At 34.4% G+C, this 13720-nt stretch overlaps 1 protein-coding gene and 1 long non-coding RNA gene across 10 annotated transcripts in view; one reads left to right on the forward strand and one right to left on the reverse strand.

Moving 5' to 3' along the window:
* Positions 1-13720, reverse strand: part of Ih (hyperpolarization activated cyclic nucleotide gated potassium channel Ih) — an 80014-nt gene that overhangs the window by 48840 nt on the left and 17454 nt on the right. The window lies entirely within an intron of this gene.
* On the forward strand, positions 4335-13719 carry LOC149032202 (uncharacterized). The gene is made up of 2 exons (XR_016176904.1): positions 4335-5249; positions 5306-13719. It is a non-coding gene; the product is annotated as an uncharacterized LOC149032202 (long non-coding RNA).

Here is a 13720-nt window from a genome sequence, read left to right on the forward strand (position 1 = left end):
ATTAAATCCGCCCCACTCTTCTTCTCTACTCCTTTCTCCCTCTAATTCCTTTTACTTTTTCTCCCCTCTCCCATCTTCCCATCCCCCCCTCTACGACCATAACTTTCCTACCTAAATATACAAATATACATTTCAAAGTTACATTATTATTATTATTATCTATCTATCTATCTATCTCGTATTTTTCTTTTTAATAACATCGTTCAACGCACGACAAACTCGAAACATTAGGACAATCATTCTATTTTCAACATAACAGTTTCTGATATAAACTGGCTCGTTAACGAAAACTAAAAAGAGAACAATGTTCCTGAAATTAGAAAGAGAGAGAGAGAGAGAGAGAGAGAGAGAGAAAACACCGGTTGCAGTTCCGTTCTTCTAACTTTTATCTTATCGTCTTTTGTACTACTGTGCAATGCCACTTGCAGAAACGTACCAACACATTTACCGTCTTTACGATCAATATTTAATTAAAGATTTGAATTAGCCATTCGGTAAATATTTGTTCCACACACATAGACACATACTTTAGGAATTAGAAATTCTATTCTTCATTAAATCTTACTTGTGGATAGTCCGTTTTGTTTTGTTTTGTTTTGCGAGTTAAGTGATTATACGCATTTGAGAAAAGAAAATGAAGATAAACCATCAGTAACGTGTGATATACGGCATGGGGTACCGTGATTCATTTCTATTTCAATGGAAAACAATTCTTACTCATTTGACACATTACATTTTCATTCATAATAGGTATATCGATTAATTCTGTACAAATAAGTACGAATCAGTAATTTGTATCCATATTGGTTTGCAGTTTTATATATGTACATACGTAATCGTTTATAGGATATGACCGAAGTTTTATAACATATTCTCTATATATATATATATAGTTTAAATCCGCTGAACTTGTGAACAATGGCTTAAGCGTGAACGACTCGACTCTTATTCCGATTGTAACGATTTATTTACCAGGCTAATACAAACACGTTCATTTAATTGTTACGATTCGAGCGATATTGTTAAAATAAAAAAATAAAAAAAAATAATAAAAATAGTTCAAAGTACCGACCAAAGTGGTTGTTGAATTTTCATTTCTCGAGGATGAAGATAAAATGTTTTTTCTTCCTTTTACTTCTACTTTTTCTAATTTTTCTTCTAGTGTTTTTTTTTTCTCTTGTGTTCTCTCTATCGTTTTTTTTTCTCTCTCTCTGATAAAAGGTTCGAACCTTAATAAAGTGGGCATGTATATCTAGTCCACCGAGCGTTGGTTGTGCGCGCGAACAGCAGAAACTTTAATTAATGAATTATTCACGAGGCGAAAGTATACAAGGAAGAAGAGCACTGTAGAAGTATTGAAATAAATCAAACGACGTCTGTCCCTTGTAAAACCGAGGTCATCATCGACTATGATTCGACGATGAGAATTCTGAGAATGTCTTTTGAGAAACACGAACGAGAGTCTGTCTCTCTCTCTCTCTCTCTCTCTCTCTCTCTCTGTCTTTCAACGAATATAAGCAATCTGTTATGTTCTTTCAGTGTTCTAAAAAAATCACTTTTTCGACACTTCGATAAACTTTGTTTATATACCAATAATATTTGTATAATACTGTATATGTAACATATACATATACATATATATATTCGTATATAAATATTTACACGAGAGTTTACTATGTTCGTTGGTATAACGTTCTCATAATCCTAATGTAGGATTATATGTTTGATTTCTGTATATTTCGCATGAGTTTTTGAAGTGAAAATTTCTTTAGAATCAGGGTAATTTGAAAATCACCGTTAAATGGAATAACGTGAAACGGAAGAACGTGAATCCGATGAAACAAAAATAATTAATTAATTAATACAATTCAATATATAATTTAATTCTATATATATATATTAATTAATTAATTAATTAATAAAATTCTATATATAAAAATTCAGTGTAACAATATGTTTGTCCATTAATAATTCCAAAACTACTAAACTTATCTTAATGAAATGAATTTTATTTCACGTGATTATTTCCAACATAGCACATAGCACAATTTTTATCTATTTTTATGTATTTTTTTATTACTAATTTAAAGATTTTTATTTAGGGTTTATCTAGGTTCTGTAAGGGATTCTTTCAATAGATGGCACTGTATTACAATTCAATTATTTCGAAGCTTGGTTTTCTTTGAAGGTTTCACTTCTACCGTGTGTGATTTGCACAAATCTATTTTTTTTTTTTATTACTAATTTAAAGATTTTTATTTAGACGTTATCTAGGTTCTGTAAGATTCTTTCAATAGATGGCACTGTATTACAATTCAATTACTTTCGAAGCTTGGTTTTCTTTGAAGGTTTCACTTCTACTGTGTGTAATCTGCACACATCTGTTTTTTTTTTTTTTTTTTTCTTACTTTGCTACTTTTGCTGATATATTTTTATCTCCTTTTCTTTTCTTTTCTTTCCCTTTTTTTTTCTTTCTTTCTTTCTTTATATATCTTCACGAACGTCATTAGAGGAAATAAATAAAGTAGGCGTATTTATATTATCCTCGAGGATTTCGAAGAATAATATGCATAACGCGTAGTCGTCGTTGTTTAGGGAATTTCCATTTTAATTTGACGAGGAATAATAGAAAAAAAAAAAAAGGAAAAAGTGCAAATTCTAAATATAGAGAAATAATATATGAAAAAATACAATTATTCGTGACGACATTCAACCAAGCTAATGAGATCTGTCGTACGACTGTAATGTGATTCATAGGATATCAAACGGTATCGCGTATCGGTGTCAAAATGGCAAGATTAATTATGAGAATTATGAAAATGATTAACGATTTCTTTCAACGTTTCGTTAATTTTGATTCCATATTTTCTTAACACAAACTCACACCCATTCTATTTATAGTTTTGAACTAATATAGTATTGATATCAATTTCACATTTCTTTTTTTTTTTCTGAAACATTCTTCGTAACCTTATATAATAATTATGAGATACTCTATTTAATATTTTTTTTCGTTTTTTTTTTTTTTAAAGGTTTACTTTTACCATAATTTTCTCTGTTATCATACGCTTTATTAACAAAAGTTGAAAAATATGCTATTTTTTTTTTTCTTTTTTTTTTTTACAAATTTACGGTCAATGTAATTGAAGCTGATACTTTCATTGAACGCTGTATTTCTAATTTTTGACATGTTTTATTAGAAAAAAAGAAGAAAAAAGATGAGTAGTGTAGGTAAGAGATGGCAGTGATAGGATCGTAAAACACATTGCAACAAAACCATGAAAAATTGAGCTTGTAAGAAGAGACGCGTGCGCGAAACCGTCCGCGTGGGTAGCATAACTTGACACGATACGACGGTTAAAAAGCATTATTCAGAATGGCCGCTGACTGGTAGGTAACCCTTATGAAAGAATCGGCTAAGCTAACACTAAGGGGTCAACAATGGATATATTATCTTTTTAGTCTCGCAATTAACTGGAATTCTAAAGTCGGAGCTAGAACGTTGGATGAGAAATTACGAGTGATCGAATAGAAGACTTTTTCTGTTTTTTTTTTTTTTTTTTTTTTTTTCAAAAGTGACGTGGTAGTCGTACGAACACGAATACGCAGAAATGAAAATATTTCTTTTTCTTTTTCGTTATTCTTGACGATTGTTTTTCTTAGTCCCCACGTTTAGTCAACGATTGCTGCTGCTTTTGTTGTTGATGAAGAATGTCACTTGAAAAAAGAGAAAAAAAAAACAGGCGGTCGTACTACCCTTTACGCTCGAGAACAAATCGGTCGAACACGCTCGTATGTATCAGCCAATTAGTTTTAACGATCAAGGTTTCGTTGTATTTCACTCGACGAACATTCGTCGAGTGTTACCAATCGTCCAATCACGTGTGAATCACGTCCGAAGCCTGTGCAGTTTGAGTAGAATGCCATTATGTCCGTTCGCGTATAATTTCTCTATCGTACCTTAGAATAAGTTTTTTCCCCCCCCCCCGTTGGAATAATCAAGCCCCACTTCTTTTATCTTTTAATTCATGCATGCACCGAGAGAACACAATTTTTTTTTTGTAGTTTGACCGCGCTAACGGGACATCCATGACACATCCTCAACCAATGATTCAATCCAACATATGCTCAGTTTGATTAGAAAAATGACAATCGACGTGGCAACCCAATATTTTTGACCGTACAATCGTATTTTCTTTACGATTAAAATACACACGTTGCACAGATATCAAATTTCTAATTTTCTTCGCGCACCGATCTATAAAATATCTGTCGATAGTACTTATGCAATGAAAAATTTGAAATAAAAATAAATGAAAGAAAACAAGCCTCACTTTTGTCGATCGATGAATTTACAAGGAACAACGAGAGAAGAAAAGGATCCTCGATGTTCCAACTAGAGCAGGGATATCCAAATGATAATTTCTCTTGAGAGTTGAGTTGAATAAAATTTGGTGGTCCGATTAAAAAAGTATCCGGGTGCAGAGCAAAGGACAATTGTCGTTGGGTCCGATGAAAGTGTATCCACTTGTCGCGTTTGAAGATAAAATCAAAACGTTATCGAATTGGTCGCGACGAACACTCTCTTTCTTATTTTGAACAATCTTTTCAATTTCTAAGAGATGAGAAAGGACGCACGTGCGTCTGTTTAAATGCCGGCTAATAGGCCGTCTTCGAACCCGTGTACTTATAAAAGCGGATGTGTGTACAAAGCGGAGGTAATCTCTCGGAGGCGAGACGGAATCGCACGCGCACTGTGAGGGACCGACGGACGGTCGAGAGACTGACTCTTGCGGCTGTGGCAGGCAGCAGCTGAGAGTGTCGAGAAGCGCAGGAGGAGAGCTAGATCGACTCGGAGGAAAGGAGAGAGAGAAACACACACACACACAATAACACACTCAACAGAATCAGAGAGAGAGAGAGAGAGAGAGAGAAAACGCGCAGGAGCAGGGAAACGCGCGCTGCTCGAGCGCAGCTTAGGATTCGAGCGCAACTTCGAGCGCCGGCCGGTTGGTTGGTTGTTGGTTGCTGGTTGCTTAGTTGGTTGGTTGGTTAGTTAAAAAGAAACGACCAGCTTGTATCTCTGTGTTAAGTATGATGTGTGATACGTGAATATGTGTATGACTGCTTGCTACTGTTGCTGCTGTTAACTTTTGTTGTTGTGTTGTTGAATGGAAGGACAGGAACAAAATAAAGAGATAAGGTCAAAAAGGAAAGTAAAACAGAAAGACGGGCAGGCAGGCAGGCAGGTAGGCAGGCAAACAGACAGACAGACAGACACGACGGATCCCTCGTTCTTTTGCAGAGAGACGTGCTTCCGCGCGAATGCGAGAGGAACGAATTCGTTCGCACGAACAAGGAGAGTGAACCGTCGACGAGGAAGAGGAGAGAGAGAGAGAGAGAGAGGGTGGCAGAGAGGGAGGGAAGGAGGGAGGAGGAGGAGGAGGAGGATCCAATGGTAGTGGGGTCGAGAGGAAAGAAGGCCAGCTGTTTCTCCATTTCACTACACGTCGCCCTTTACCTTTACCACCCTTTTTCTATTTAGTTTATCACTTTGAAAAAAAGAAATGATTTCGGATTATTTTTGAAACAATTGACAGAGAAGAAACGATATGAAATTTATCTTCAACATTTTCTTTTTCCAAATTGAAACGACCTTGTTAATTTCCTAGAAAGCTTCGAAAGCATCGAATTCCACTTTCAATTCGTTCGAAGATTTAAATTCTACTTTATCGACCGAGAAGCCGATTGGATGTATATACACAGAGAGAAAGAGAGAGAGAGAGAGAGAGGAGAGAGAGAAACTAGTTATCCGATTTACTCTCTAGATGACGTTGAAATCGAATGCTTCCAACTTTATCGACGAGAATGCAACACTTCGATCAGAATTAAAGTGCATATATCAATTCCGTGTGTGTGACATCATTAAAAGCACGTCATGCAACTGTAATAGGAAGTATACACGTATATACTATATATACGTATATATATTAGATGTAACGTAATCGCTAAGTGGAAAAGATGGCTGATTATTAAAGAAGACATGAAAAATGCAAGTTAGATATAAGATAGGATATAGATAAGAGGAAATAAGAAAGAAGAATACGATCGCAATAATATCTCGTCGTTGAAGCGCGATTAGCTATTTTTAACCACCTTAAAAGTCAATTATAGCAAGGTGATACTATATATATAACAGGCGTTAATTGGTATCGTATCGCGTGTCCAATGAATCGGAGTAAAACGAATCGTTGTGGAATAACGCGCGCGTAAACGATTATTAAAATATACCTACACTTTCTTCAACATACACGCGACTCATACAATTTTGCAAATATAACACAGACACACCACACTTACAGATAGACAGACAGACAGACAGACTCGCAACAAATGTACTGGATATATATATATATGCATAAACGTATTTAACTAACAAATTCATCCCATATGATTTGAACATATATGTATTATTTCATCGATTATTATACCTATTTAGCTTATCGTATAAATTCGAAAAGAGGCTTATTCGAGCGAATATTTTCTACCGTCTGATGCAAGATTCGGGTCAGTGGTTCGAGTTTTTTCTTTTTCTTTTTTTCACAACTCAATTTTTCAATTAGGCATTACGAGGTTCGCGGTCATCCGTGGTTTGAAACAACCTTTCCCCTCGATTCTCTTGAGGGAAGGAATCCAACGGATTTGGACGTCATTGAGCTTAACGTGCAATGAAATGATTTTACTCAAATATTCAACATCGCGAATTAAAGTCCAAAGTTTTAAAGGAGACCGACAAAAAAAAAAAGAAAAAGAAAAAAGAAAATTAAAGAAATAAAGAAAGAAAAATGTTTCATTGTATTTTAATTAAAGAGAGATATGTTCCTTCCTTTTCTCATATACACACATATTAGGACATATCGCAAAGAGGGAATTTACTGAACGTGAGCGATTGTTAAAGAGAAACGATGATGACAAGAGTCCATAAGATTAAAATCACGTTTCATGACACGACAATTTTTGCCTACCTTACACACGCATGAATTATTAATTGGTCCTTTTTCTTATCCGTCAGTTAACATCATTTTTCATACAAACATTTGTTAAAAATGTATTATATCTATTTTTGATTCCTTTCTTTACCAAGTTTATACGCTAAATAAGTTGAAAATAAAACGCGGCAAATCCAACGTTAAATTCTAATCCCACTTCCGGGTTACGTTCAATGGTAAAATATGCGACAATGCGCTAAGGCGTTTTGTAAGATGAAATCTTTCATTTTTTATGAATCGTCATTTCGAACGGGGGGTTGCAGTTATACATCGTAAAACACTCACGACTTACGTGACTCAAGATATTAATCAAGCTCTCATTTCTCTCTCTCTCTCTCTCTCTTACACTCTTCGTTCTTTACTCAGGGGTAAGGTCGTGCATAAAATGCAAGGAATAGAGAAGGCCTCGTTCGTGTGCAGGTAAACTCAATATGGAATAACTTGCGTGCAAGTACGCAAACGTATCTCTGCAAAGTGTCAAAGTAGGATTTTTCTTTGACTTTCTTTCTCTTTCCTCTCTCTCTCTCTCTCTCTTTCTCCTCTGAAACTTGTCATTCATGAATCACAGAAGAGCAAAAGTGTGTTAACACAACCATGTCCCAAATAAAGAAATATATCTTGTGCGAAGTTGCTAAGTAAGTAGGTAAATAGATACGTAACACATATATATATATATATATATATGTATATACTGGTATCTCTTTTGAAAAGGACGTTAGGCTAACGTCCTATTTAACATGATTCGTTCCTCTAACGCGATCTTAACCAATTTATTCTCATTGTCGTATTTGGCAATGAGCATGAGAGGAAATTTGTAAGAGCGAGGTTAGAACCGAATGACCATTAAACGTCCCTGGCCTTGTCAACGTTATTTCTAACTACATTTATCCATCTCTTTGCAGACCAATTCTTTCCTACAATAGGAGAATGTCAACGATTACATGAAATACCGAGAATATTAGATATAACTAAATTTACACTGATACCATTACCTGCCACGCCCATTTTAAAGCTTAATTAAAAGGTTTCATCTTCTTTTCAAATGGAAGAGGTTGAAAACTATTATATTATATCTAAACTCTTGATAACTTTAACATGTTATTATAAAGTGAGAGAACACACTTAAGTACACGTATATATACGTGTATTTTTTCTTTTTCTTTTTCTTTTTTTCTTTCTTTTTTCAATCCTATTTATGTAATCTAACTTAATAACATTTTTATATACTCTTTTAAAAAGGTATTTAATTGTTCAAAATGTGACGGCGTTTCAAATTTATATCACGCAAACACGACATTTCCAAGAAAAGTCATTAATACCAGGCGTTATCTGATTTCAATGAGGGAATTTATTGCTTTTTAATGTAGCGCCAGATTTGAATGTTAGTTCAAGGCTAATTTTTTCTTCTTTGAAATATAAACCTACATTTTTTTTTCTAACGTCAACATATTTTATATATATATATATATAGAAAAAAAAAACGAAGTAACTTTTGTCCAAATTCTGGAATTCATTCCAGAGCTGAAAAAAAAAATTAGGTTATGGAGGATTAAAGATTAGACTCTTTCTCTCTCTCTCTCTCTCTCTCTCTCTCTCTCTCTCTCTCTCTTTCTCTTTATTTTTCGACGATTAGAAAGAAAAAGTGGACGCGTTAGAGTAACGACTTTGTAGTTTTCATTGGAGAAAACAAAAAGAAGAAGAAGAAGAAGAAGAAGAAGAAATGATACGTTAAAGAAGGACTTAGTTTTGTCCTTCAACTCGAACTTGATGAAAAATGAAAAGAATGGAACTTTCAAAACTATACAATTTTTACTTTACTCCGATTCGAGTATTTTTAACTCTTTCGCTACGGGCGTATTTTCCGGCAGTGTTACTTCTACTATTACAGGCTGCTAATACGTGCAGCAACATCGAAATTGCACTTTATTTTTAAGTAATTTTCTTGTTGATATTTAAGGATTTTTAATCAAAAGAAACAAAACACTAAAATTACACGTCGCCAATGGGATATTTCATGTGCTATAACTGTATATGTTCGTCGTATGTAAAATACGTGGTATTTTATGGAGGGCCACTATAGTGGTTCGTAGTATCTCAGTGGTATCTTATGGAGGGCCATTATAGTGATCCGTAGTAGCGAAAGGGCATCTTATGGAAGGCTACTATAGTGATCCGTAGTAGCGAAAGGGTATCTTATGGAGGACTACTATAGTGGTCCGTAGTATCTCAGTGGTATCTTATGGAGGGCCATTATAGTGATCCGTAGTAGCGAAAGGATATCTTATGGGAGACTAATATAGTGGTCCGTAGTAGCGAAAGGGTATCTTATGGAAGGCCACTATAGTGATCCGTAGTAGCGAAAGGGTATCTTATGGAGGACTACTATAGTGGTCCGTAGTAGCGAAAGGGTATCTTATGGAAGGCCACTATAGTGATCCGTAGTAGCGAAAGGGTATCTTATGGAGGACTACTATAGTGGTCCGTAGTATCTCAGTGGTATCTTATGAAGGGCCACTATGGTGGTCCGTAGTATCTCAGTGGTATCTTATGGAAGGCCACTATAGTGGTCTGTAGTAGCAAAAAGGTTAAATTCAGACTTGCTTATTTTTTCTATAATAAGTTAGTACATACATTCGTACATTTTGTTTTGTCCTATCTTAAGAATATAAAGTTACTTCAATCAAAGTTTCCTTAGACTGCTCATTTAACAATACAAACTACGTTCGCTTAGTACTCATGAGACTGTATTTAGTTTGATCGTATATATGAAAAAGTCAAAAGCCACTTGAACGTTACAAAGCTTCTTAAGAGACACGATGTAAAAAGAAGCATCGTCATTTTTGTCACGAGCAAAAATGAAACCGATCGAACCTCCTGTCAAGGTACTGACTGTAACTCGTAATAAAGATTACATAATAAATACCGAATGATTGATCCTTCGTCACACGGAAAATCGTTTCTTGGCAGACTTTCCAAAACTCATTGATACAAACATATATAATTCAATATCAAACAAAAGTATTGGCACGTATTGTATTTTTCTACACGTATTCTATAAATCTAGAAAACAAAATACGTTACTTTTTTTAATTTTTTGAAGAAGAAAAAAAGAGAAATTCTCTTACAGTATAAAACTTGAAATACATTGTAAGCCAAAGAGAGATTAAATGGCGAGTAAAAAAAAAAATCAAATCAAAAGAGAGAAATAATAAAAGAAGCTATTTTAAGCTATTAGAAGCTATTCTTTTCTATCCTATATATCTATTTCGTTTTATACAATAAACTTTACACTCGAGGAATATATTTTACAAAGAAAAAAAAACAATAAATTAAATAAATTAAATAAAGAAGTGTATTCTCTTTCGAGAAATTTACAATGGACGGAATTTACATACACACACAAAAAATCTGTTCTATGTCAATACTTTAGTTTATATGTGTATGTGTGTGTGTGTGTATATATATATCTGTGTTTTCGCACATGTTTCATAGGAAGAAGAAGAAGACGACGAAGAGTTTCTCGATTTGATCGTGTTGTAATCATAGGTAAAGGAAATAACCTTGGTTCGTTGCGCGCGGGCGTGTGACCACGACGATCTATATAAGGGGTGCGAAAGTGTAGAATGTTGCGTTGGTAGGGGGTGGTAGGAAAATGGGTGGGTGTAAAGGGTGGTGAGGAAGGAATGCAGGATAAACCTAGATCAATACGTACAAAAGCTTAGTACGTGCCTCTCGCCAAAGTCGCGACACACAACCGTGATATCTATCTTCCTTCCTCACTATATTTTTTGGCTAAACTTTATCCTAACTTTTTCTTGAAACGACACATTGAAAGAACAAAGAAAAGAAAAAAACGAAACACATTTCTTTGAATTATTTTTTTTTTTTATCAAATCCTATTGGAACAACTTTGATACTTGGATTCGATTTATTCGAATACAAACCAGTCTTATCTGCCTTTGCATTGATCGATAGATCGCTACTCAAGGATAGATACTAGATTCGTCAAAAGACGATTGCAACATTTTTATTTTGTGTATTTTCAAATATGTATAAGCAAATATCGAGAGAGATGTGCTATGTTAAGGAGAACACACATGTACAGAAAGAATTATACGTTTTTCAATTTCTCTGACCCTCTTAACGCGACCTTTCGAGCAATATCATTTTTTTCCCTACGATATACAAATCTTTTGAAAATATTCAATTCGGAAAGATGAGAGAATGAAGAAAATAGAGAGGACGTAAGAAAAGTTATTTACAGGTATATAAGTACGCGAGTACTAACACACAATGACACATACATACGTACGGTAAATATATATATATATACATATGCATTTTGATAATAGTCAAAAGTTTTTCATCTAATTTTCTGTGCCTAACGCAGATGGCAAATGTCGGCCACTCGATTAGTCATGCACTTTTCTTGGAAGTCGATAAACGCCGTTGCACTGAGTATATGCCTATTCTTGCTCCAAGGTATATAAATATTTATCGATTCGTATCAGCTGCCAACCTGGCCACCTGCGCCGCTTCGACGCAAAAAGTATATCCCATGGACTTCCTTTTTACCTGTCTTCTTTTTTGTTAATTTATTTCTTTTTTTTTTCATCTTTCTTCTTCTTCTTATTTCTTTTTTATTTTTTTTAAGTGAAAATTTCTTTAGAATCAGGGTAATTTGAAAATCACCGTGAAACGGAATAACGTGAAACGGAAGAACGTGAAACTGATGAAACAAAAATAATTAATTAATTCATAAAATTCAATATATATTTTAATTCTATATATTAATTAATTAATGAATAAAAAATTCTATAAATGAAAATTCAGTGTAACAATATGTTTGTCCACTAATAATTTTAAAACTACTCAACTTATCTTAATGAAATTAATTGTTATTTCACTTGATTATTTCCAACTTAGCACATAGCACAATTTTTATTTTTTTTTAAATTATTTTTTATTACTAATTTAAAGATTTTTATTTAGTTGTTATCTAGGTTCTGTAAGGGATTCTTTCAATAGATGGCACTGTATTACAATTCAATTGTTTCAATATATTCACGTCTCGAAGCATGTTTTCCTTTAAAGGTTTCATTTCTACCTTACCGTGTGTGATCTGCACAAATCTGTTTCTTTTTTAGCCACGATCACAGTAACCACTGTAAAAAAAAGCTTATAGACTTATTTATTTATTACTCGTCCCTTTTCAGCGACCATTTTTATTTCTTCTAGCTACGATGACGATAACGACGACTATTATCCCGAATTTGTCCTAGGTATCTATCGTAACATTTGTACCGATCGGCAATTGAGCTATCCGTTAACGCGCCAAATCATTTTAGACAAGTCTGACTTGATTAATGTCCGATCGAACGAAATTATACGAATTATGTTACATTGAGTAGAAAAATTGCAAATGTGCAATAATCCTTAGATAATATTTGCGCTTTACGAGAATACACGCGATACAATAAAAAATAAAAGAAAGAAGGACAGATCAAGAGAGAAAGATAGAAAAGAGAGAGAGAGAGAGAGAGAGAGAGAGTGGGAAAAAAAATCGCATGATACGAGCGAATAAAAATTGCACTTTCCTTTTGCATAATAATGTTCTTTGCTCAACCAATGAATCCCGTTTAAATGGCAATGAATAATTTATTTAGGATTCGATCGAGCACAGATGGAGGACCATGTGAAAAAAAAATGACATCGCAACATCAACTAAAGTAACACTTGTTCGATTAGTTTTTTTATCATATTTTCTCTCTCTCTCTCTCTCTCTCTTTCTCTTTCTCTTTTTCTCCCTCTTTAACGCTTTCTCTCTTTGCCTTTCTTGTTCTAGTCAGATGCAATACATAACAGCTGGAACAACAACAACCAGAGAACACAGCCATGAATTTGCAGTTCTAAGGCTGCGATGTCACATAGAAAGCCGACAATGAAGCGCAGAAATTAACCTAAACATTGAATTTTACACATCGGGACTGGCTATTTATTGTACGACTACAAATCGCCAAAACAAAATGTCAACATTGCTTTTTAACGAATGATTATAGAGGAGAGAGACGATGATAATGTTGATGCTTGTGCAAGGATTTGTAACAAGCATACAAATGGCTGGGAAAAAAAGAAAGAAATATTACAAATGAAAAGAAAAGAAAAGAAAAGATTAATAAAATATAAAAAAAAAAAAAAAATAGGATTGGTCTGTAAAGGTAGAGGTTGAGCACATCGAGAGCTTTATTTAAAGAGCATATGATATACACGACGACAATCACGATGAACGACGTGTCTCTCCCATGTGGCTTGTGTACGTTAACTTTGAAGAGAACGTATTCTGTACAAAAAGAAATAAGATAAAAAAAGAAAAAATTATAGCAGCGTGCTATTGTGCATGTCGACGATAAAAAGCGGCGGCGGCAGCGGCAACGGCAACGGCAACGGCAACGGCAACGGCAACGGCAACGGCAACGGCAACGGCAACGGCAACGGCAGCGGCACAACGCGTAGATCATCGCGACTTTTTTTTTGCTTTATCGCTTTTATCTACGTCGTCCTGTTGCCTTTATTATTATTATTTTTTTATTCTCCTTTACATATATCTTTTTTGGCTGCAGTTGCGATACTCAATACGAGCAAACAAAGAATAAAGAAGAGTGATTGCATAC

This window comes from Polistes dominula, unplaced genomic scaffold, assembly GCF_049000335.1.
Source record: "Polistes dominula isolate Pdom_NZ unplaced genomic scaffold, Pdom_raw_medaka contig_33, whole genome shotgun sequence".
In the NCBI taxonomy this organism is placed as follows: Eukaryota; Metazoa; Arthropoda; class Insecta; order Hymenoptera; family Vespidae; genus Polistes; species Polistes dominula.